Raw genomic sequence first — 27,375 nt, 5'->3', positions numbered from 1 at the left:
TTTTGAAGTTATTTCATGATTAAGGCCATCATTTGCCATCAGTTTTTACATCACTGATTATTCTTCACAATGATGAATTCCTTATGAATTTTTATCTTTGATGAAAGCAGCTGGAGTCATGCCTGGTGAAGAATGCTACTAAAGGTTATAAGGGTACGTATATTCGTAGATGATCAAATATTCTATGGAACATCGTGGTTCCAATATCATTGGGACGAGGAGAATGTCATCTGTGAAATGCAACCAATCTCCTCTTTGCCCCAGCAGCTCCAGCATGTGAGGTGAGTTTAAAACTCTTGTACACACACTTTTAAAAGCAACACTTAACATAAGCAACATAGATTGTACTGTTAGATTGATTACTCTCAGTTTTTGCTCAAATACCACATGAAGTCTGAAAGCAATTTCAGAGATTTAGCACCTTGACGATTTCATCATAGGATTGTGTAAATTTACGGCACAGAAGAGGCCATTCGGCCCATTGTGTCTGCACCGGCCAAAAAAGAGCCATCCAGCCTAATCCCACTTTCCAACTCTTGGCCCGTAGCTTTGTAGGTTGCTGCACTTCAAGTGTATATCCAAGTACTTTTTACATGCAATGAGGGTTTCTGACTCTACCACCCTTTCTGGCAATGAGTTCCAGACCCCCACCACCTTCTGGGTGAAAACATTTCTCCTCAACTCCTCTTTAATCCTTCTACCAATTACTTTATAAATCTATGCCCCCTGGTTATTGACCTCTCTGCTAAGGGAAATAGGTCCTTCCTATCCACTCTATCTAAGCCCCTCATAAATTTATATGCCTCAATTAAATCTCCCCCTGTTCCAAAGAAAACACCCCCAGCCTATCCAATCTTTCCTCATAGCTAAAATTCTCCAGTCCTGGTAACATCCTCGTAAATCTCATCTATACCCTCTCTAGTCCAATTACATCTTTCTTGTAATGTGGTGACCAGGACTGTGTGCAGTACTCAAGCTGTGGCCTAACCAGTGTTTTATACCTATCTATCATAACCTCCCTGCTTATATTCTATGCCTCGGCGAATAAAGGAAAGAATCCCATATGCCTTCTTAACCACCTTATCTACCTGTCCTGCGACCTTCAGGGATCTGTGGACATGCACTCCAGGGTCCCTCACTTCCTCTACACTTCTCAGTAGCCTACTATTTATTGTGCATTCCCTTGCCTTGTTTGCCCTCCCCAATTGCATTACCGCACACTTCTCCGGATTGAGTTCCATTTGCCACTTTTCTGCCCACCTGACCAGTCCATTGATATCTTCATGCAGTCTACAGCTCTCTTCCTCACTATCAACCACATGGCCAATTTCTGTATCATCTGCAAACTTCTTAATCATGCCCCCTACCTTTAAGTCCAAATCATTAATATATACCACAAAAAGCAAGGGACCTAGTACGGAGCCTTGCGGAACCCCACTGGAAACAGCCTTCCAATCACAAAAACACCCATCCACCATTACCCTTTGCTTCCTGCCAATGAGCCAATTCTGGATCCAACTTACCATTTTCCCTTGGATCCCATGGGTTTTTACTTTTCTGACCAGTCTGCCATGTGGGACCTTGTCAAAAGCCTTGCTAAAATCCATGAAGATCACATCAAAGGCACTACCCTCATCGACCCTCCTTGTTACCTCCTCAAAAAATTCAATCAGGTTAGTCAGACATGACCTTCCCTAACAAAGCCATGCTGACTGTCCTTGATTAATCCGTGCCTTTCTAAATGACGATTAATACTGTCCCACAGAATTTTTTCCAATAATTTGCCCACCACTGAGGTTAGGCTGACTGGCCTGTAATTACTCGATCCATCCCTTTCTCCCTTTTAAAACAGTACAACATTAGCAGTCCTCCAGTACCAGACCTGTAGCCAGAGAGGATTGGAAAATGACAGTCACAGCCTCCACTATTTCCTCCTTTGCTTCTCTTAACAGCCTGGAATATATTTCATCCGGGCCTGGCGATTTATCTACTATCAAAGATGTTAAACCCCTTAATATTTCCCCTCTCACTATGTTTATCCCCCATCCAATATTTCACACTGTTCCTCAATAACATCTGCATCGTCCCCCTCTTTTGTGAAGACAGACACAAAGTATTCATTAATAATAATTTCTTGCGCGATTAAATGGTTTGGAGCAAGTACAGTGTTTCAAAGTTTTAACCATTTATCTATAGAAAGCATTTGGATATGATTTATATGAAGTTGTTCTCCCCAACAGTTTGCTGTGGGATGGGCGGGGCAGGGAGAGAACAAGACCCACATGTAGGAAATCAATTGATGAGGTCTCCTGAGAGAGAGGCAAGTAAGGCAGAGGAATTTATCTTAAAAATTGAGCTGACCAAGCTCAACATATACCTTGGTCTGATTCAAGACTAAGACTAAACAAAACATTTAACCTGCTAACCAGGACAGGACGGTGTGGTTTACATTTTTTTCTAATTTGCAAGGAGGGACTTTGCTGTCCCAAGTTCACTTGCTGACAAAGAAATAAAGCAGTTTAGCAATTTGTGTCCAGCCTAGTCTCACCAGGAACATAAGTAGGCCATTCAGTCCCTCAAACCTCTTTCGCCATTCAATTAGATCATCGCTGATCTGTATCTTAACTCCATCTACCCTCCTTGGTTCCGTAACCCTCAATACCATTGCCTAACAAAAATCTATCAATCTCAGTTTTGAAATTTTCAATTGACCTAGCCTCAACAGCTATTTGGGTGAGAGTGTTCCAGGTTTCCACTACCCTTTGTATGAAGAAGTGGTTTCGGTCATCACCCCTGAACAGCCTAGCTCTAGTTTTAAGGTTGTGGCCCCTTTTTCAGGACTCTCCCACCAGAGGAAATAGTTTCTCTCCATCTATCCTATCAAAATCCTTTAATCATTATAAATACCTCAATTAGGTTACCCCTTAATCTTCTATATTCAAGGGAATACAACCCTAGTCTCTGTCATCTGTCCTCATAATTTAACCCTTTTAGCCCCAGTATCATTCTGGCGAATCTGCACTGCGCCCCCTCCAAGGCCAATATATCCTTCCTGAGGTGCAGTGCCCAGAACTGAATGCAATATTCCAGATGAGACCTCACCAGAGCTCTGTACAGCTGTAACATAACTTCTATGCCCTTTGTACTCCATCCCTCTTGAAATAAAGGCCAACATCCATTAGCCTTTTCAATTAATTTTGTACCTGTCCACTAGCCTTTAATGATTTCTGTACTTGGACCCCCATATGTCTCTGCTCATCCACAGTTCCTAGCTTCTCACCATTTAGAAAATGTTATGATCTATCTTTCTTATGTCCAAAGTGAATGACCTCACTCTTTCCCATGTTGAACTCCATCTGCCACAGTTTTGCCTACTTACTTAATCTATCAATGTCCCTTTGCAACTTTCTGCTCCCATTTACACTATTTACTGCATCACCTAACTTAGTGTCATCAGTGAACTTAGATATACGGCTCTCTATTCCTTCATCCAAGTCATTTATAAATATAGTGAAAAGCTATGGCCCCAGTACAGACCATTAGTCAAATCCTGTCAATTTAAGTACATACCCATTATCCCGACTCAGTCTCTTACCTCTGAACCAATTACCTATCCAAACCAATAGGTTGCCTCTAATTCCATGTGCTCTCATTTTGTTAACAGTCTCTTATGTGTGAAACAATGTGTCCACCAGAGGTTGGAGGAGAGCAGTTGAGGACACGCAGCTCAGGTAACAAGGGAGGTCCCACTGTTATACTCCCCCAAATTACGCTATCACATAACTAGATATTGGATACTAGAGGTGCACACCTCAACGTAAGAGACGTGGGGTTCACTTATGGGAGTGACCAACATTGCTGAACCTGAAAGACTATCTATGGCAGACCTGAAACTTGTAACAGCAAATCCATAATATAAATTTTACATGGTCTGTTGAAAAGATTGGGCTCAATGTCCAAACACCCTTTAACAATGCATACTTATGCTCCTAAAATATGTGTAGCAGACATAGCCATGAGCCTAGCATTAATATAGGGCCCTTTTGGCCCAGCAACAGAACAATACAAAGTATAACATACAAACAAGATAGCTCAATTTGCCTGTCTTATGCAATAAGGTGTACACCACAGTGTTTGTAATTTTACACACATTCGGATTCTGACCTCAGCTGGGAAGGGGAGAGAAAAGAAAAGGAGGCCCAGAAGACACAGTTTACAGAACAGAGTCTTGGAAGCAGGTTACTTTCTTGCCCTCTCAACCAGGCAACGGCTTGTGTCTCAGTGGAACCCTAAACGTTGCCAAAAAAAGTGAGGAAAAGCCATTTAAAAAATAATTCATACACTGAAATAAAGATATAAACTACCTTCTCCCATTTTGTGGAACCCATTTAAGACAGAATCATGATGGTGGCATTTCCGATAGTATCTCTTTGGTTATATATGTTGTTTGGAAGATTAGTTTTCGACTATCTCTGTCAAACTGCTGGAAATAAGATCATGAGGTAATGGCTGAGCTGTTCTGTTTTATGTTTAGCTGACAACAAGTTATTGCATTGCAGATTAAGAAGCAAACTGAAAAACCTATAGTTATACCCATGGGGCTAACTACTACCGAAGAAGGCTTTAAGCTGCTTTTATGAGTTTCACCATCCACACTGCTTCAGTTACAATACTCATACACATGACTGCACACATTGCTTTCATTGATTTTCATAAGGCTTTCGACCTGGTGCTGCATGCAGTCATCTGGGATGTGTAATTCAGCTCCAAGATCGACATAAGGGTAGAAATGGTAGACTCGGGGCATCTCTCTTATCTCTCAAGGTTGTCCACTGCCACTTATCCTATTCGGTGTCTTCATCAATGATGTGTTGGGACAACATCATAGGGGATGATCTCAGAGTGTCTGGTCCCAGGCATTTCTGAAATAATTGCAGCACTTATTTTTGCAGTGAATAATGTATTGATGACGGTCTTACTGTAGGATCTAGAGCACTTTACTCACCATCTTGAACAATGAGCTAACCAATGGAATATGGTGGTTGCCCCCATGCGATATTATGGGTTTACAAGGCTCAAGAAGACATCTCAAAAGGAATTGATTGGATGATAGAGCTGTCTGTCCTAATCGTTAATTTATACTGATGGCTGGAAATCCTGGTACCAACTCGGCCTGGACACAATACTTTAGAATCATGCTGAGAAGAGTCAAAGAGTAATTTGGTCTTTTTCATCTTTCTTCAAAGACAGCAAAATCCAATGCAAATCTCGCTTCTGGTGTAAAAGACCCACAGGCATACTCATATACAGAGGCAAGCTGCAGAATAACACAGATCATGTTAATGTGGGTCAGCTACTTTTAAAGAGCTCGAAGGAGGTCCAGAAGTTGTTTCATGACTTGAAAAGAGCATCAAGGTAAGGTGAGGTGGAAGCACAGGACAAATAAAGAGATGAAGTTGAAGGGTAATTGTTATAGATATATACAAAAAAAGAAATCCACTCAAAGAAATGTTTAGGGTGCAGCAAGGAAAGTAGCACAAGTATAAATAGCAGACTTTAAATAACAGTGAATTACACTGTACATGCCATGATGAAAATGTACTGCAAAAAAAAACTTTCACGGGCTAAAATCAGGCGGCTTTAATCCACACTGCTATTTATGCTTAAAGTCCAAACTCATGCATAATAAGAGCAAGATGTGGAACAAGTTACAGTATTTTCTTGGAAAAATACTAAGTGAGTACTGTAGAATTAAGAGAGTGAGGCTCTCAAAAGGTATTGGACAGATGCAGAGACCAACTGGTATGTACCATATGAATCCAATATCCTAAGATTTGCATTATATAACCACATGCTGGCAGTGCACAAGTATTTAATAGTTCACATATGGATAAGTGTGCTTGTGTAATTATGATGTCCCATCTGCTTACTTCATAGAGCAAAGAGAATCATTGGACTTTAGCACAGTTACAGATCAACAGTCACAGAGCACTGACTGCCATCACACACACTCAAATTAAACAGCAGCTTTTTAAACAAATATATAGTGACACAGATGAGGAAGCACAAGATAAAGCACATGGCACTGGTGAGAAAGTGGCAGCAGATGTGGGAGTCATTAAAGGGGTTAGCATGTACAAATGCTGCTGACTGCCCCTCCTGAGTTTTCTCATGATAGAGACCTTAGTGTTACTGCTTTCCCAACAAAGCAACACACGGATTGTGCTGAGCAGTGACTTATTGCCACACACACGTAGTGCAAGGTGGTTAGTTGGATGAAAGGTCACTGATACTGTAGTCTCTCACTGAGCAGGGAGTAACACCTGTAGAAACTACAATGGAATTTCAGTAGCACAGGCCATCTCTGATGTGGCCATACACAGCATCTCTGAACAATAATCCCATTGCTGCTATAGATGCTTTAGATGTCAAATTGCAATTAATCCAAGGCAGCTTCAAATCACTTGGAAAACTGTTACAGACAACCATAAAGGAAGGATTCAGAAGTGCTCAGTAACTGCAGGCATCACCTCCAAAACCAATGAGGCTTAACCAAAGAAAACTGCAACAACTGAAGGAAATGTTAGGATTGGTGAGAGATACAGCAACTAATGGGCCTGCTGAATTCCATGCAGCTCCCAAATTGGTTGAGCAGCCACCCAGCACAGTTACTCCCACAGATAGGAGATTACTTCAGAGCAAAGTACATACTGCCCTTTCAGCCTACTGATAAACGTCACTTACTCACCAAAAACCTGCCCACCGGTGCTCAGTTTGCGTTCCGTCAGGACCACTCAGCTCCAGACCTCATTAGAGCCTTGGTCCAAACAAGGACACAAGCTGAATTCCAGAAGTGAGGAGAGAGTGACTGCCCATGATGTTATGGCAGCATTCAATCGAGTGTGCCACCAAGGAGCCCTAGTAAAACTAAAGTCAATGGGGATCAGGGGTGCACTCTTCAGTGGCTGGAGTCAAACCTAGCACAAAGGAAAATGGTTGTGGTTGTTGGAGGCCAATCATCTCAGCTCCAGGATATCATTGCAGGAGTTCCTCAGGGCAGCGTCCAATGCCCAACCATCTTCAGTTACTTCATCAATGACCTTCCCTCCAACCTAAAGGTCAGAAATGGGGCTGTTTGCTGATGACTGCACAGTGTTAAGCTTCATTCGCAATATGTCATATAATGAATCATTCCATACCAGCATTCAGCAGGATCGAGACAACTTTCGGACTTGGGCTGATGAGTGGCATGTAACATTTGCGTCACACAAGTGCCAGGCAATGGCCATCTCCATCAAGGCAGAGCCTAACCGCCTCCCCTTGACATTCAATGCTATTACCAACGCCAAGTCCCCCACCATCAACATCCTGGGGGATCACCATTGACCAGAAGCTCAACTGGACCAGCCACATCAATGCCATGGCTATTAGAGCAGGTCGAAGGCTGGGTATTCTGCAGTGAATGGCTCACTTCCTGACTCCCCAAAGCCTATCCACTACCTACAAGGCACGAGTCAAGAGTGTGATGGAATACTCTCCACTTGCTTGGACAGTTGTAGCTGCAACAACACTCAAAGCTTGACATTATCCAGGACAAAGCAGTCCACTTTATTGGGATCTTGTCCACTAGCCGAAATATCCACCCCCTTCACCACCGGCTGCAGTGTGTATTATGTACAGAATGCACTGTTGCACCACACAAACCCATAACCTCCAACATCTAGAAGTACAAGGGCAGCAGGTACTTGGGAACACCATTTCTTCCAAGTTCCCTTCCAAGTCACATGCTATCCTGATCTGGACATATATAAGCATTCCTTCATTACTGGTGGGTCAAAATCCTGGAACTCCTTACCTAACAGCATTGTGGGAGCGCCTTCACCACACACACTGCAGTGGTTCAAGGAGGTGGTCCAGCACTTTCTCAAGGGCAACTAGGGATGAGTAATAAATGCTGGCCTTGCCAGCAACACCCATATTCTGACAATGAATACAATACACAAGTTGAGTCAATGGGTAAAACCAAGAGAAAAAAAAAATTGAACATTTACACCAAATGCACTCAAAACACCATAAGAATATTTTTTTAATATACTTTGCAGTCTGTTTTTCTTTTATATGTGCAGAAATGAAAGGTCAGTTGTTCACAAATTAAGCAAACAGAATAAATGTATTTCTTAGGAAAAGCTAAACAGGCAAAGCAAATGGAAGTGCTATAATTGCAAATTTGTCCAATATGAAGTGATAATGGCCAGTTGCAGAGGTCACTAAAAGCACAAGGCCATAAAACCCTTATATACCAATTGCCTTGGCTGCAATGGTTAGTCTACTCCTCGTCTACTAACAGGTTGCTGTTGCTCCTCATTGATGTCCATGACAAGGCCCCTGTAAATATAGCAATATTTGCAGTTATAATTTAGCAAACCTTTCTTGGCGTATATTACAAAGGCAGTTGAAGTATTGCCTTAGCACCCTGAAGGCACACCAGAGCCCTCTTAGTGTTCATTTACACGTTTTTGTAGGTTTTATTTGTTGGGGTATGGGGGTGGTACAGGCATCATCAGCCATGGTTGCATCAAACATGTACAAAGGGCTAACCATCCATTGTTTTTTCAAGGGCTGTCTTACATCTGATCGCCTCTGAATGAAAATATCATGTGTACTCCCCAGACAGTGCATAATGACATGCATTATTTTATCAGTTGCATGCCTTTTGAAAATTAATGAAATAATAGCTCTTCCTATTTAAGTATGTCATAGGATTATTTGTAGGCACACGAATAACTACATGCCAGAGTCAATAATGTCCTGGTGAAGCTACTAATTTAGTTAAAAAAAAAATCTTTATCTGTTTCTGCTGATGGTGGTCAATGCTGAAACTTATGCAAGAAAGTGGGCAACACAGTTACCTTAATGGAATAATGGCCTCGAAAAAGCTGACTCCTATGATGTGTCCAGTGAGCGACTAGAAGGACTCCATGGCATAAAAGTTGACAGTAATGGTGAGCTTCAATACCATTGGTAGTGCAGTGCAAATGGTAGACTGCCACTATAGGTCTTCATGGCAAGGTGGCGTACTTCAGTCACAGTCTCCCTGTTGAGCCTAAGCCTAATCATATACTTTTCCTCCATCAAGTAGAGGTAGCTGATCAAATACATTCACTGCAGGTGGTAATTTATTCTGTGAAACATGCGCCTCCTATGCCTTCTGTGTTCCCAGGCATCCTCTCCTCCAACAGTTGAGATCTCCAGTAACAGATGTTGCACCTATGCTGTGGGGCTGAAAATTCCACCACTATTCACCTTTTGTTAGCACAGTGGTGAAACTTCAAATCATGCCCTTCATTCGGCTCATGACAGTTCTGAGCTAAAGTTCTTTTCTTTTAAATTCTCCCCTCCCACAAGTACATAATTCTATACAAATTTGTTAGTTGGACTTTAATAAGCCCTTAATAATCAAAAAAAGGTTTCTTTCTTGTAAACTTCTGTGAATACATTTTAGGAAGGGAGCATGATTCAGAATAGCAGTAATGCCATTGAAAAGTCCATTACCAGTTTCTAACAATCTAATTCCCTGTTTATATTTACACAAAATAAGGGCTTCAGTAATGTAAACAATGACATTACTCACTTTTTCATTGCTGTGGACAAACTGGTTGTCACATGTGCTTACATAACAACAGTAACTAACTTCAAAAGTAACCCAATGGCTGAAAAGCATTGAGAGTCATTCTGAAGACATGAAAAGTGCTATATAAATGCAAATACTTTCCTACCATCACTACTGGGGAACTGTCTAACACATCACTACTTCACACCCCTCCAAATGATTATGGGTTGGATGGATGTATCACTACCATGAAGCTTCATAGTCCTCTTCTAGGCTACAAGGTATTATCATACATAACCACCACTTTACTCTCCCAAGTAGGTGATCATGGAAGGGTTTTAAGAAAAAGCATACTCACTCTAAACTATCAGCCATCAGGAACAAACTCCATCAGAAATTGCATTTCTTGAAACAATGACATTACTCACTTTTTCATTTACCAAGTATCACAAAGAATTACTCAAAGACAACCCGTGACAGATAGTTTCCTATTTGCTTAATCTTAAAAGAGCAACAAAACATGCTCAATGACCAAAGAAAAGAAAGAACAGTGTATAAAAGACAACAGCAACTTGCTGCCAGACTGTCAATGACTGACACTTATCACCTCACAATACAAGGCTGAAAATTAAAACACTGACTTCGAGAAATTTATGTAAAAAGGATATTCTGTCAACAAAACTACATCTATGCCAAAATTTTAAAATGTTGCAGTTTTCCCATGTATTAACAACTTGCGTTTATACAGCGCCTTTAACATAGGAAAATATTGTTATCCCCAGAACACTTTGAATTAGTAAGTGTTCCTCGGTTCCATAGACTTCTCTAATTCTTCTTTTGCAAAGGCTTCCCCGTCCAGCTGATACAAGAAAGGACATCCTCAAAGCTGAAAAGATGTCAAAGATTTAATTTGAAAACAATGCCCAAACTCACATCAAAACAGCAAAGTCAACTTCATCATTCAACATATCACTAGTGTATATCATAGGAGCTTATTTGAGAAGTAAACCTTTATATTAAAGCCAGGGAGGATTGCTACTCAAATACATTTTAAGTAGGCTAAACAGCCTAACGAACCACTCCCATGTTTAAATTGCCATTCCAAAATTGATCTAATCCTACAATTTCAATCATATTTGTCATATAAATTGTAAGGACTAAAGTGATTACACATTATGGTATCACCCACTACCAAAATCCCACAGCATTATATGATGGTGGTGGTAGAAAATGACAGATTGTAAAGGACATGAACTCGGTATATAGAGAAAAAGAAATAGAGAACGGGTTTTGGTGACTTCAATATCTGAAATCAATGATGTTTCATCAGTTCCCTACAGCAGCGTCCACAGTTGTGAAACGCTTCCTAACTATGCAGATACAGCATCAAGAAAAAGTACTTACAACATGGTTGGTTCCTTAGCAAAGCACAAGACTTCTGTTTTTTGACACAAACATGGAACCACTGTACTTAATTCATATTTTTATTACATGTTTAAGCAGTCACAGAACACGCGGAGTGAATATTCTCTGAGTATTAAGTGTGTTGCACTCAGTTTGGAAATTGTGCCAGAGTAAGGAATCCACATACTGTGGATTGTGTAACCAGTGTCTGACATAAATACCGTTGGGGAGATACTTTCATTTTTAGTGGAAACCAAGAAAAAAAATCGATGCGTTTTCTTTTTTAAAAAATCTCAAATTTAATGAAGTTTTTCGAGTAGTGTCAAATAAAGGGAATCCCTTTGATGAATGATACCTTCAAAATATATGAGACTAAGTTATATTTTTTGCCCCCAGCGGTGGCATAAATTTCAAATCAGCTTGAAAACTTACAAGTCGATTTGCTTCTATTTGTGGGATTCATTTGTCCCTTCCCCCATCTCGAGTCCGCTGCTTGATGGTTTTGTTTTCAGTGTTTGACTTGGAATTCGTTCTTTTTTTAAATCACCCGTTACTTTAATAAATGTATCTCAATTGGATCAGTTCTTTTGTAAAAGATTCCCCCCTCCCCACCACGGAAAACTGCACATTAACGTCAGCCACAATTGACTGGGAACAGCATCTGCCGTACATTTTGGCAGCGGTATCGTTTCCTGTGTTTAGGAAGGAGCTCCCGCGTCCACTACCTCACGGATCCTAAAAGGGAAATCGGAGATATTTCCTGCCTAATTTCACTCCAAACAAACGCTCACGCCGATGTATTATTTCTGCATTTGGCCACCATTCCGTCTTTGATCGGCACTGGATAGCTCAATAGAGGCCGAAAGAAACTAGGGGAAATAAAGGAGAGCGACTAAAGACAAGCTGGTAGGTAGTTCACGCATCAGTTTGGCGGAATCCAAACCCGTGCGGGTTGTGTGCACGGGTTCCATGCCTGGAATAAGTACTGGATATGTGGGGAAAGTCAGAGCCTGTAGGATACGGACGTGCTTCTTTAATAAAAGGACAGCTAACTGCAAAGACACCTATACCCACTGACTTTGGTAAGCCCAAAGCAAACCTACAATTTCAATAGAAACTAAAGCGTCACCAACAACTCTCACTTAATAAATCTGCCCCCTGCATCTTACTATATATATATATATATATATATATACATATTTAAAATCCAGCACGCACTCTCCAAGTGAGCTTTCCAGCAAAAATGAAATGCTGTTTTTTAATGTAGTAATCAGTCTAAATATTTGAACAATTTTTTTTTTAAAAAGCCAGTTGGATCGACACTCTTACGGGAGCCGAGTAACAAATCTTTGCCGTCAATCTCGCCCACTCTAACATATGCCCTGTCATGGTCATTTTCTAATTATGTTTCTAACGATGCAATTGCCTTGTAATCCTACCTTCCATGCCAGCTGCTCAAACAGTCACTCCATCACGCTAGTAAGTTGGCTGCCGAAACAAATCAGAATAGTGCAAAGCGGCATCCCGTCCCTACATCTGTCATTTTCCTGAGAGCATTCTATTACAGGCGACCGGTGGCAGCCTGAAAGTCTATTTGAATTCCAGCAGCCACTCTCTTGCATGATTCAAGTTAAACTAGGTGGGCATGCCGAACGTGATCCACGCCGCAATTATTATGCAGCTGCTACATGCCTGGCGTCACAACTCTCCCTGGCTTGCTCGGCTTTGTCACTCCAACTAATCCAGCGCTCAGTAAGGAAAGCACCTGAACCGAAGGACAAATGTCATTTGTCATAAACATAGCACAGCTTTACACTGAACAGTAAACAAAACAAAGAGGACAAAAAAGTCAAGGAGTTGGATTCTCGGTATAATTCTGATAAAGCCGAAATATTTAACCCCCCCTCCCCCAAGTAGAAAATAATTGTGAGACTTACCAAAGCTAGAAATCAAAATGGACGAGTATGCAAGTGATTAAACTGATCTTCAATGCCCAGGTTTTAAGTTTGGCTTTGAAGCTCAGAAGTTTGTGCATTTGTGAAAGTGAACTGATCCCAATTAAGTTTGTTTCACAGATGGGGGGAGGGTGATGATTTTTACCTTACCTGTCTGGGGTAAACCAGCAGAGCGAGTTGCCCACTTATTATAGAACCTATCCAACTTTCATTTTCACGGAAATTAATGGAAATGACAATCTGCAATGAGCGGGTGATCTGCTCCGCTGGTTTACCGACCAAGAAGTGAAGGTGAAAATTAATCCCACCACTTCCACTTGAGAGTACATCACTATCAGGGAACAGACCAACTCACTATTGCCACATTTTACACTTGCCTCAAAGGTGTGGGTTCAAATTCTACACCAAGACTTGAACACATAATCTAAGCTGCTACTCAGGGTGGTTTTGAGGGAATGCTGCATTGCCAGTGTCATACTTAAGATAAGGCATTAAACTGAGGCCCACTTTAGGTAAATGTTAAAGATCCCATGTCATTATTGAGTGAAGAGCAGGGAGTTGTCCCAGTGCCCTGTCCAACATTCATCCCTCAACCATAATCACTAAAAGTGGTCATCTCATTGCTGTTTATGGAATCTTGCTGTGGGCAAATTGGTTGTCACATGTGCTTACATAGCAACAGTAACTAACTTCAAAAGTAACCCAATGGCTGCAAAGCATTGAGAGTCATTCTGAAGACATGAAAAGTGCGATATAAATGCAAATACTTTCCTACCATCACTACTGGGGAACTGTCTAACACATCACTACTTCACACCCCTCCAAATGATTATGGGTTGGATGGATGTATCACTACCATGAAGCTTCATAGTCCTCTTCTAGGCTACAAGGTATTATCATACATAACCACCACTTTACTCTCCCAAGTAGATGATCATGGAAGGGTTTTAAGAAAAAGCATACTCACTCTAAACTATCAGCCATCAGGAACAAACTCCATCAGAAATTGCATTTCTTGAAATAAACCATCAGTCAGCAGAATATGTCAAAAGCTCTCACTAATACAGACTAACTAACTGTATACAAATGTGTTGGGGAACATTTTTTTTTAAACAGAGAGGACAATATGAAATTATGCAATTGTGAAAAGTTGTGTGAAATAACAGTCTAATATGCAGTATTTGTGCGTATTTCTTTCCTTCTTCTCACTCATGTCTGCAATTTGATTAAGAAGCCTCACACTGTAGATGCTCCTTCTTTAGCCTGTCAGCAGCCACAGTTAAGTAATATGGGACAGGGGATTCTTTCCTCATTATCCAACCAATTTTCTTTCCTACCCATCCCAAATACGGGATGTTAAGGGACACATGGGAATCCAGTGAAAAGTGAGATTTTTAAGAGAGCCTCTGACTCCACAGTCTAGCACACAGGCACCATAGCCACCAGACCACCATGTGTTAAACGCATAAATTTAAATTTCCAGTACCCATTCACAGTGACTTGCCAGAAATATGCCTGAATTAAAGAAAGGCAATACCTATGAAAAAGCATCAGAAATTTAAAGTGCTATTTCCCTCTCAGGCTTGAGATACAGCCAAACAACAACGATGCAATGGGGAACTGATGCCCTCAGATCATCTAAATACCTCCCCACCCCTTCTCCCACATTGCCTGTTGGATTTCTTGTCACTTGTGGCAGAACTCCACTGAATTAAACATCTTTGTAGTATTGTTATTGGCAGGTCAAAATCTAATGCACAGTTTGCATTCCACTAAATTCCACCAGCGGTGCAGACTGGGAGCTAATTGAGTCCCATGTTTGTTGGAAAGACATACGTTTTGCTGAAGCGGTACGTGCTCTCTTCTCATGTGTGGACACTCTCCTATTGTTACCTTATTGACATTTGTCAGAACAACAAGCCTGACAGCCCAGTGATTCCATTCTGTGTATTTAGATGTCGACTTGCTGTGCTTGCAGTCACGTTAGTTGAAGCTATTAAGTTGATGCTGATATTTTTACAAGGATGCCACCAGCATAGTACAAGACAAATATAAGTGGTGTAATCAAGTCTTTGATGTTAAAAGTATAAGTGCTGAAGCAACACTGGGTGCTCACAAAACACCTTTGCGCAGCTGTCTCCATGGTTCAGTTAATAAATACACTGCCCAACACAGACTACAACAGTCTTAACACCATTCCCTGGGCTGAGTGTTGATATGGATGTTAAAAGTATCTGAGCACCCTTGGGCTAGGAAGATCAAATTCAGCTGGAATTCCCCATAACTGTTCATTATCCAGTGACCCATGCTGAGAAGTGCATGTGTGGATGTCAGATGAGGAGGATAGGACTGGGTTCCGCTGTAATGCCCCAATTCTTGAATAACCTGCCGGCACTCACAGTCTGGACATTTATAAGAACAATGGCCACTTGGGTGAGAAAATGCAAGGGTGTCCCTGCTTGTACAACTGCATCACTGCAGCAGTCACAATCTTCAGAGGAGGAGGGGAAAAGCAATTTAATTTTTAAAAACCATGTTTGCAATGATATCAATTAATTATCACATACCATCATCAGTGGGTGGTTGCAAGAAAGTGATTCAGAGTTTTCATAATTATTTTAAACCTATTTTGCATCTACTACATTCTTCAGAGTTCTCCTTCTTTAATGCAATTAATCACACAGTTATTAATGTTATTACTGCTTCCAGTGCAAAAGAAAAATTGAGATTACAGATTGTACAAACATACCTACAAGTACAACCCTTGTAGTGCCACTTAAATGCAATCCATTAGTACACAAAGTGCAATGTCTGATCATTCAGTAAAAACAAACATCCATCAACACTACACTTTACATGCTAACTCAAAGGCAAAAAGGCTTCTGTACATTTACAACAAAGCCAATTTACATATAATTTGCAACAAAGTAAGTGAAGGATAAGTAATGTTATTCTGAAATTGTTTCTGCAAAGGAATCATTTCAGTAAGATTACAAAATCTGTAAATCAATCTGTGCGTTTCAGATGCCCAGCTAGCATTTGATAAAAGGTCATCACATGCTCCATCATTCTTTGGTCATGATTGCTAATTTCATGTGTGAATTATCACTTAACATTTGATAACTATGTGGAGTGCTGCAGGCGTTCCACTCATTGTGTTAGGATTCTGTAAGGCAATGCAAGGAGTTGACTACCGCTAGAATTTTCCAAGCATTCTCTCACACATTTAAACAACAGGCGTAACTCGTCAGCACAGCAGCATTCAAGCACAGCTCATGAGAGATTGATAGCTCAAAGGATGGATCCCCTCACTGGGGATGGGGGGAGAGGACAATACCCTCCTGGCAGTAATTGCCTATATGACCTGATGGCAGCAGTTGACTAGCAGCACCACCAAGGTGTACAATTTCTTTACTTTCAAGCGCTGACAGTAGGGCACTACCTCAAGGACGGGGGGCAGCACAGTCAATAGGGTAGCTATAAAATGTCCCAATTTTTCCCATTTCCATTGGAATTCCATTGGAAGAACAACAGAGATAGGGACAGGAAAGCTTTTCTGATATTTGTCGCTGGTGATGACCATTTCAGATCCCTGGGCAGTTTTTAATCCTAAAATCCTGAGCACTCCTTCAGTTGTGCCGTGCACAATATCACAGTATCATAGTAGGTGCAGCACAGGAGGAGACCATTTGGCCCATTGTGCCTGTGCCGGCCCTTTGAAAATGCTATCCAATTAATCCCATTCCCCTGCTCTTTCCCCATAGCCCTGTAAATCCTTTCCCTTCAAGTATTTATCCAATTCCCTTTTGAAAGTTACCACTGAATCTGCTTCCACCACCCTTTCAGGCAGCGCATTCCAGATCATTATAACTCACTGCTTAAAAAAATGTTTCCTCATGTCGTCTCTGGCTCTTGCTGAGGCAACATGAGGAATTTGTGTCCTCTAGTTACCGACCCTTCTGCCACTGGAAACAGTTTCTCCTTATTTATTCTATCAAAACCTTTCATGATTTTGAACACGGCTATCAAATCTCCCCTTAACCTTCTCTGTTGCAAGAACATCCCCAGCTTCTCCAATCTCTCCACATAACTGAAGTCCCTCGTCCCTGGTACCATTCTAGTAAATCTCTTCTGCACCCGCTCTAAGGCCTTAACATCCTTCCGAAAGTGTGGTACCCAGAATTGAACACAATACTCCAGCTGAAGTCTAACCAGTAGTTAATAAAGGTTAAGCATAACTTCCTTGCTTTTGCAATGTATGCCTCCATTAATAAAGCCCAGGAACCCATATGCTTTTTATAACAGCCTTCCCAACTTGTCCTGCCACTTTCAAAGATTTGTGTATGTGCATCCCCAGGTCTCTCTGTTCCTGCACCCCTATTAAAATTGTACCATTTAGTTTATATTGCCTCTCCTCATTTTTCCTACCAAAATGTATTACTTCGGATTTCTCTGCATTAAATTTCATCTGCCATGCATCTGCCCATTTCACCAGTCTGTCTATGTCCCCCTGAAGTCTGTTACTATCCTCCACATTGTTTACTACATTTCTGAGTTTCAAGTCATCTGCAAACTCTGCAAGGAAAAACGACAAGCTGTAACTCCTACAAAATATAATAATACAGGCTCATAATTGCTGTACAAGTTTTCTGGGTGGTCTCTTCACACTTGTGTTGAATAATAAAATGGATGCCAAACCACATAATGTCCACTCGGTGCACATATAATACTGTGATGGTTTTGATGTATCAAATCTCTGCACTTTCTTCCCAGCATCTGTGGAAAGAGAGACAGAGTTAACATTTCAGGTCAATGAACTTTCATCAGAAATGGAAGAAGTTAGAGATTTAACAGTTTATAAGCAAGTACAGAGCCAAGGGAAGAAGTAGGGGGGGGGGGTGGAGGGGGGTAAGGAAAGAACAAAAGGGAAGGGTTCCCTCCCCCACCTTTTCTGGCTCTGTACTTACTTATAAACTGTTAGATCTCTAACTTCTTCCAGTTCTGATGAATGGTCATCGTGCTGAAACGTTAACTCTGTTTCTCTCTCCACAGATGCTGCCTGAGCTGCTGAGCATTTCCAGCATTTTCTGTTTTTATTTCAGATTTCCAGCATCCGTAGTACTTTGCTTTTGTTCTTCCCAGTTTTCCTTGGTTTCTCTAGATCTTTCACCGACTGCAGTTGAGAGGATGGGCAAAGTGAGTGACTACTTAGAAATCTACAATGGCAGCCTGGCAGGTGGGAACTGTCCTTCTAGTTTTCTTTCCCATCACAGTAGGGAAGGAGGGGGGAAAGCACCAGGTCTCCAGTCAACATTTCCTTATAGCAGTGCGATAAGCAGCTGAGTGCACAGAGGATCAAATCGGCATTCCACCACTCAGATGCTACATGTTGATCCTCCAACAAACTGCACCAACTATATAAATGCACTGGGGGTGAAATTGGACACAGACGGAAACGCCAAAACGGATGGAATCGCATCGGTCGGCCCATTAACTTCAATCAATCTGAATATCAGGCGTCCCGTCTAATGGGCGACAAATGCGATTCCGCCTGTTATGCGTCACTGTCCATGTCCAATTTCATCCCCCTGAACTTGAAATTAAGCCCACAAATGGAAAACTTTTATTTTTGTCTTGTAGCAACTTTCCCACTGCCACTGTTACATTGAAGGTATGATTAAATTCAGTATTCTAAAAGGAAATGATTTGGAGACAATGAAGTAATAGAAAAATAGCCTTTCAAGCACTTTTTTCTTACCTTATAAGATTAAGTTTACAGTCCCGTCACATCACTACCATAAATGTGCCAGTATCAGAAGATGGTATGAAGCTCACCTATCAACTACAAGGAATCCATCATAGAGGTATTAGGGCTTTAGAGGTATTATGGGGGAATACAACAGTCCAGGAAAAAAAGTTTCCTGAGAGCACAGTGGATACGATATGATCCAGGAAAGCTGTCTGAGGGAAGCTGCACAGGCAATATGAGGTCTAGTTAATTGTTTAGAAGAGCAAAGGAGGCTGTAAAAGGATGTTGATAAGATGGGGGAATGGGCTAAGAAGTGGCAGAGGGAATTCAGTGTCAGTGTGAGGTGATGCATGCTGGTAAAAAAATAACAGCAGTAATCTTACTCTGAATGGAGGAAGGCTCTGTGCTATGGAAGGAGAGAGGGATTTGGGGGCACAGGTTGCCAGGACATTAAAGGTAGCACCTCAGGCTGATACACCATAAAAAAAATCTACTGGGATTCTGAATGTTATCACAAGAAGTACAGAATTTAAAAGCCAAGGGGTAATGATGCGCCAATATAAAACCTTAATAAGTCCTCAGTTCAAGTATTGGGCTCCACACTACAGAAAGCATATTGAGGCTTTAGAGAGGGTACAATGCATTTTCACTAGGATGCTACCTGGTATGAGGAAATACAAATACGAAGAATGACTTAAAAAATTGTCGCTTTTCTTTCTCATCAAAATAACGCCGATAACGGGGCGATATGATAGAAATGTTTAAAATAATGAAAGAATGGGACAGGGTAGATAGAAGCAGACTGTTTCCAGTCGTTGAAGGGTGAAGAACATGAGGCCCAGGGATTAACACAAGAGATTTAGAACAGAGAGCAAGAGAAACTTCATTACACAGCGTAGTAAATCTGTGGAATTCACTTCCAGGTTAGTGGCTGAGGCAGAAACTATGTTGACATTCAACATTAGATTGGATAGGTGGATGAATGAAAAGAGGTTGAAGGAATATAGGAACAGGGTAAATAAATGTGATTCGACCTTTTTGCTCGTGTGAAGGGTAAACACTGACATGGACTGGTTGGGCCAAATGGCCAATGTTTTTATTGTATTTCAATGTATGTATTTACCTCGAAAAGGAAGGAAACAGTACTTTGACCTGGTTCTTGGTCTTGAAACTCAGGATTGCTACCAGTGCCACGGGCTAGTCAGAGTAGGAATGACAGGATAGCTAGGATGAATACGTGGCTTGAGAGATGGTGCAAGAGGGAGGGATTCAAATTCCTGGGCCATTGGAACCAGTTCTGGGGCAGGTGGGACCAGTACAAATTGGACGGTCTGCATCTGGGCAGGACTGGAACCAATGTCCGAGGCGGAGTGTTTGCTAGTGCTGTTGGGGAGGGTTTAAACTAATGTGGCAGGGGGATGGGAACCGATGCAGGAAGTCAGTGGGAAGTAAAGTGGTGACAGAAACAAAAGGCAGTAAGGGAGAGTGTACAAAACATGACCGGACAGATGGTCTGAGAAAGCTGGGCAAAGACCAAGGGAAGTCTAGATTAAACTGCATTTATTTCAATGCAAGAAGTCTGATGGGCAAGGCAGATGAACTCAGGGCATGGATGGGTACATGGGACTGGGATGTTATAGCTATTACTGAAACATGGCTAAGGGAGGGGCAGGACTGGCAGCTCAATGTTCCAGGGTACAGATGCTATAGGAAAGATAGAGCAGGAGGTAAGAGAGGAGGGGGAGTTGCGTTAGGGAGAACATCACGGCAGTAGTGAGAGGGGATATATCCGAGGGTTCGCCCACTGAGTCTATATGGGTAGAACTGAAAAATAAGAAGGGAGAGATCACTTTGACAGGATTGTACGACAGACCTCCAAATAGTCAACGGGAAATTGAGGAGCAAATATGTAAGGAGATTACAGACAGCTGCAAGAAAAATAGGGTGGTAATAGTAGGGGACTTTAACTTTCCCAACATTGACTGGGACAGCCATAGCATTAGGGGCTTGGATGGAGAGAAATTTGTTGAGTGTATTCAGGGGGAATTTCTCATTCAGTATGTGGATGGCCGGACTAGAGAGGGGGCAAAACTTGACCTCCTCTTGGGAAATAAGGAAGGGCAGGTGACAGAAGTGCTAGTGAGGGATCACTTTGGGACCAGTGATCATAATTCCATTAGTTTTAAGATAGCTATGGAGAATGATAGGTCTGGCCCAAAAGTTAAAATTCTAAATTGGGAAAAGGCCAATTTTGATGGTATTAGACAGGAACTTTCAGAAGTTGATTGGGAGAGTCTGTTGGCAGGCAAAGGGACGTCTGGTAAGTGGGAGGCTTTCAAAAGTGTGTTAACCAGGGTTCAGGGTAAGCACATTCCTTATAAAGTGAAGGGCAAGGCTGGTAGAAGTAGGGAACCTTGGATGATTCAGGAGATTGAGGCCCTAGTCAAAAAGAAGAAGGAGGCATATGACATGCATAGGCAGCTGGGATCAAGTGGATCCCTTGAAGAGTATAGAGATTGCCGGAGTAGAGTTAAGAGAGAAATCAGGAGGGCAAAAAGGGGACATGAGATTGCTTTGGCAGATAAGGCAAAGGTGAATCCAAAGAGCTTCTACAAATACATAAAGGGCAAAAGAGTAACTAGGGAGGAAGTAGGGCCTCTGAAGGATCAACAAGGTCATCTATGTGCGGAACCACAAGAGATGGGTGAGATCCTGAATGAATATTTCACATCGGTATTTACGGTTGAGAAAGGCATGGATGTTAGGGAACTTGGGGAAATAAATAGTGATATCTTGAGGAGTGTACATATTACAGAGAGGGAGGTGCTGGAAGTCTTAACGCGCATCAACGTAGATAAATCTCCGGGACCTGATGAAATGTATCCCAGGACGTTATGGGAGGTTAGGGAGGAAATTGCAGGTCCCCTAGCAGAGGTATTTGAATCATCGACAGCTACAGGTGAGGTGCCTGAAGATTGGAGGGTAGCAAATGTTGTGCCTTTTTTTAAGAAGGGCGGCAGGGAAAAGCCTGGGAACTACAGACCGGTGAGCCTGACAACTGTAGTGGGTAAGTTGTTAGAGGGTATTCTGAGAGAGAGGATCTACAGGCATTTGGAGAGGCAGGGACTGATTAGGAACAGTCAGCATGGTTTTGTGAGTGGAAAATCATGTCTCACGAATTTGATTGAGTTTTTTGAAGGAGAAACCAAGAAGATAGATGAGGGCTGTGCAGTAGACGTGGTCTACATGGACTTTAGCAAAGCCTTTGACAAGGTACCGCATGGTAGGTTGTTACATAAGGTTAAATCTCACGGGATCCAAGGTGAGGTAGCCAATTGGATTGACGACAGAAGACAGAGGGTGGTTGTAGAGGGTTGTTTTTCAAACTGGAGGCCTGTGACCAGCGGTGTGCCTCAGGGATCGGTGCTGGGTCCGCTGTTATTTGTTATTTATATTAATGATTTGGATGAGAATTTAGGAGGCATGGTTAGTAAGTTTGCAGATGACACCAAGATTGGTGGCATTGTGGACAGTGAAGAAGGTCATCTAGGATTGCAACGGGATCTTGATAAATTGGGCCAGTGGGCCGATGAATGGCAGATGGAGTTTAATTTAGATAAATGTGAGGTGATGCATTTTGGTAGATCGAATCGGGCCAGGACCTACTCCGTTAATGGTAGGGCGTTGGGGAGAGTTATAGAACAAAGAGATCGAGGAGTACAGGTTCATAGCTCCTTGAAAGTGGAGTCACAGGTGGATAGGGTGGTGAAGAAGGCATTCAGCATGCTTGGTTTCATTGGTCAGAACATTGAATACAAGAGTTGGGATGTCTTGTTGAAGTTGTACAAGACATTAGTCAGGCCACACTTGGAATACTGTGTACAGTTCTGGTCACCCTATTATAGAAAGGATATTATTAAACTTGAAAGAGTGCAGAAAAGATTTACTAGGATGCTACCGGGACTTGATAGTTTGACTTATAGGGAGAGGTTGGATAGACTGAGACTTTTTTCCCTGGAGAGTAGGAGGTTTAGGGGTGATCTTATAGAAGTCTAAAAATAATGAGGGGCATAGATAAGGTCGATAGTCAAAATCTTTTCCCAAAGGTCGGGGAGTCTATAACGAGGGGGCATAGATTTAAGGTGAGAGGGGAGAGATACAAAAGGGTCCAGAGGGGCAATTTTTTCACTCAAAGGGTGGTGAGTGTCTGGAACGAGCTGCCAGAGGCAGTAGTAGAGGCGGGTACAATTTTGTCTTTTAAAAAGCATTTGGACAGTTACATGGGTAAGATGGGTATAGAGGGATATGGGCCAAGTGCAGGCAATTGGGACTAGCTTGGTGGTATAAACTGGGCGACATGGACATGTTGGGCCGAAGGGCCTGTTTCCATGTTGTAAACTTCTATGATTCTATGATTCAATGAAACGTTCACCAACCATTGCATAATACAGTTAAATGTAATTTGTCTCTGCATCTTCCATCTTCAAATCTTGAGCCGTGCCTGCTGTTTCTTGAGGTTGTGGCAATTTCAAACATAATCAGAATTCAATTATCTGTTCCCTCAATAATTTTGAATACTTGAATAACATTTCCCCTGAGCATCTCTTTTCCAGAGTACACAATCCCAGGCTCTTCAACCTCTGGTTATATGCCTTAAACTGAGATTCCATTGAGTTGCCTTTTTTTGCATTTTCTCCAGTGCTTAAATATCCTCGCTGTAGTATAGCAACTAGGATTGTACACAGTACTTGTGGTCATACCGTTGCTTTGTCACTTCCTGGGGTTTGTCCTCTATCCATCTGTCTGTACATTCCAAGATATGATTAACAATGTAAGGTTGGTTTCAGTGAGTTATCCACCAATAACACCAGAATATAAATCACCAAAAGGAATATAACATAAAATTCAATTCAGTTTTTTTTGTTAAATTCGTGTTTGACCATCCTTTTCATATTAATGTATTCCGTGGTACATTCACACCTTGACCTGCACCATTCTCTCTTCTTCATTCTGTTACCTCCTTCTAGGACTGAGGCATTCCTGGGCATTAAACCTGCTGTGATGCATTTTTCACTTTAACTGAACTTTTCAAGACTTCTTTCAAACCAATCATGTACAGTTTTCTCTCAGTCTTGTAATGAGATCTACTATACAGTTGTGAGTATGTGTGTGTATATTTGATGAACATATTGTACACAGATGGAGATTACATTTTTTAATTACAAAAATCAAAAAATATAAATGATGACTCAATTACATACGATAAAAGTATGACTGAAAAAGAGCTTATGCTTTGTGGAATGTTGTACAATTCATCACACTTTGCTTGAAATTAGGCTTTGAAAGTTTACTCTGTCAAATGTTGAGGATGTCAGCAAACCACTGTCACATGATCATTTATACATTTCCTTCCTAAACATCACAGAAAAATCCGATTACAATGATTTAAAATACACAAACTATAGCCGGAACAAATTACTTGCAAATGAGATTAGTTAAGACCACATACAAGCAAATCAAATAAAATAGAACCCATGAAAGATTACACTCACCTCAGAAGAGCAGAGAAAATGTAAAAACCGGTACTGTTATTTGATGATCTGCTTTCATTGCAATAAAGTTCAATGGAGATCGAAGATTTCTACATGCTTTATTGATGAAATTTCAAATCTATTAAGATTGTGAAGTTACATAATTGTTAGTTTAGAATGATCTTCAGCCCATGGAGCTTCCCTGTCTGATAGGGAACTTCCATAGCAGCTTTATCTATGAAACTGATTTGTCCTGCACTGCTGAGGAATGAATACTCACTCACAACATTAGTGAGTATTCCTAAGTGTTTCAATGCATCATTTGCTCCATACAGTATCCCAGCACACCCAAGTTTACAATTCTTCTGTATAACAAACAGCTTGGTCGATACAATTACTCTGTACTTCAATGTATTCAGTCCAGAAATGGTCTTAGCGTAATATAAGTCCATTGTGCAATATTAAGTCCACAACAAGGTAATTTCAGTGCAAATGAACAACAGTGGTAATGGATAACTCCTCTTCTCTGCTTCCAAAGACACTCACACAGCAAAGATATCAAAACACTTCGTCCTAAAGAATTATAGTGACAAATACTAAAAGTTAGAGTTGGATTTTATCTTTTGGGCAGCCGACCAGCGGAGAGTTCCGACCAGCCGCCCGCTCCGGCAACGAAGAGGCCAGAGCCATTTTGAGTCCCGGACCTCAATTAAATAGAACTGGTGAGCTGCAGGCACCAAAAGGATGTCCCGATGCAGCTTGCCAGATCCGGTGTGATATCAGGTGGCCCTGAGGTCACCCAGCCGGCAGCAAGGTAAGTCCTGGAGGGGGTAGCCCAGGGCGGCGGCGGCCCAGATTATTATTGTGGGGCCTGGAGGAACACCCTTGATCCTCGTGGCCCCACAAAAAATAATTTAACACTTACATTTTGGGGCCTCTTCAGCTGTACCGCCAGTAAAACTGATCAGCTCGTGCGCTGCGCGCTCTTTGACCAGTTCTGTTCTAAAATGGCCACCCAGCAGTCGGCCCCTGTAAAAGTGATGGTGGCTGGAGTGTCGGCATTAACAGGACAGTAAATCTACTGACCCTATTCTGAGGCTGTTACCGCCTGGTAACGTCAATTTTGGCGGGTTAAAATCAGCCCCCTTGTAATAATAGGGTTAGCAATAATAAATACTTGCCCAAGAATAACAGAAATTAAACAATGTTAAATGTTGAACGCTATTGGGTGCTGTTGTACATGTGAGGCTGGATTTTCTTTCTTTCTACAGCCTGTTGTTGGGTAGTGTTGAGGTGCCAAAACCAGTAAAATGGGAGATTTGAACGACCACCCCAAAAACGGAAAACCTGCCAATCTGCAGTACAGAGGTCCAGAGCCCATCCCACCGCGTTTAAATGTGGGAAAGTGGGCATGGCCAGCATTCCACACTATCTCCCCCAACCTTCGCCCCAAATGCAATCTCCGAAATCACCACCATGCTGTCGGATGAGCAGCACAGCAGTTCCCGTATGGCGAAGACCATTTTTGACTTCTTGATTAAAGGTTGCAAAAACATTGCCTCCCACAACGATTTTTGGTTGGTACTTGCTCTGCAACTTCTCTGGACATCTCCCAACAGGTTTTCTGAGTATTTGCAGAAGCATAGGGCTGATCATAACTTTTGGCAATGGCAGGAAATGGGCAGTCAGCGATTATACACCGCCCAATTTTCAGGAGGGGTGTGCAACAGGCAGCCGATTCGCAACCGTTGGTTTTCCACCACATCGAAAGTTAAAATCAGCCCTTATATTCCTAGATTGAGGAAATGGATTTCCCATTGGGAATTCTTCTATTCCTGTGCTATGAAGAGGAGGAGGATGAGGACATCGAAGAGGCTAGCTTGGAGGTACTTAGAGTGGGGCAACACAGAAGATGCTTGATCCTACATATTGATACCCATTCCACAAGGTTAACAGAACAAGAAGGTCTTCTTCAGATTTGTCTGCCCATCAATGTCTCAGAAGGCTGCACTTCCCCCTGGAGGCTGTAAGGGTCTCCAGAAGTTACCAAAGTGGCAATGAAATACTACCTTCCAAGAAATTCTACCTATTCTCTTGGAGGATTTCTTGGCAGGCACTATCATTTTTTGTTGTATTTTTATTTGGATTTGTTTGTGGTCTGAATCGGAAGCATAACTTGCTGCTTTATTTTCAGCCCATGTTTGATTCTTTTTTTTTAGCTTTTTTCCTTTCCAACCAAGTTTCATCCATCTCATCCTCTTCCCCCCACCCCCCCCCTCCCCAAGACTTTGACGCCTTCAGGGTGTTGTTCCACGGCACTGATGACCCTCCAACATCCTGCTCAAGTAGCTATTTTTGATATGTAAGTCTTGGCAGTGAGTGTCAACAGGCTAATCAATGGACAGGTCAATGAATAGTAATCAGGAGTGGGAACTGTGGCCTATTTTCCTCTCCCGAATCTGGGGAAGCAGATGCCAAATGTAGCACCTCTACTGCCTAAAAGACTCAGTTGGTTATATGATGAGTAGCTGAATGTTTGATGGTCCCTGTGTATGCCTGTTTCTGATTACGTCAATGCCAAACTCGTGTCACCTTCATCAGTTAAAGCCTCATATCTGTATTTAATGAGTTACACAATGTGACTTCTTGGAAATTATCACAAATCTGCTAAAAAAATAAATTGTTCACCAAAAGTTCCAATTTTGTTGCACTACAAGAGAAGATGCACCAAAGCTGGAATGAATTTCTAAACTTCTTAAAAGAGCAAAATGTCATTATATTGTACTTACAATTGTGTAGGCTCTTCCAGCTAATTTAGTTAGCAGTTTGGTTGACATTAAAACAATACAAAACTTTTAGCACTCTATCAACCTTGTTTTTCTATCTAATTTTTCTATCTCTGACTGGAATATCATGTAATAAATCTTGAATACCCACCTTGTTAAAGCATAGACCGGGAAACTACTTGGAGCTGCCACAACTTCACCAGAAACCCCATTCGTGCACGTAAAAAGATGTTTCCGCCACACTTCTGGTGAATTGACTGCAGCGGAGCAGGAGCAAGTCTGAGGAGTTACCCGGCCACCATGTACGTTAATAATAGCAAATCTCAGAATTTATATCTAG

The 27,375-nt window shown here is 41.7% G+C and overlaps 1 protein-coding gene and 1 long non-coding RNA gene across 11 annotated transcripts in view; one reads left to right on the top strand and one right to left on the bottom strand.

Annotated features, from left to right (window-relative positions):
- Positions 1-27,375, bottom strand: part of dmd (dystrophin) — a 1,591,310-nt gene that overhangs the window by 1,419,975 nt on the left and 143,960 nt on the right. The gene's annotated exons all lie outside the window — the stretch shown is intronic.
- Positions 11,723-27,375, top strand: part of LOC137326923 (uncharacterized) — a 32,531-nt gene continuing 16,878 nt past the window's right edge. Inside the window, exon 1 of the long non-coding RNA XR_010964295.1 lies at positions 11,723-11,920. This is a non-coding gene — a long non-coding RNA (uncharacterized lncRNA). The remainder of the gene's footprint in view (positions 11,921-27,375) is intronic.

The sequence above is a fragment of the Heptranchias perlo genome, chromosome 11 (genome assembly GCF_035084215.1).
Source record: "Heptranchias perlo isolate sHepPer1 chromosome 11, sHepPer1.hap1, whole genome shotgun sequence".
In the NCBI taxonomy this organism is placed as follows: Eukaryota; Metazoa; Chordata; class Chondrichthyes; order Hexanchiformes; family Hexanchidae; genus Heptranchias; species Heptranchias perlo.
Note: the sequence above shows the minus strand (reverse complement) of the source record. Positions and strands in the feature narration are given on the sequence as shown.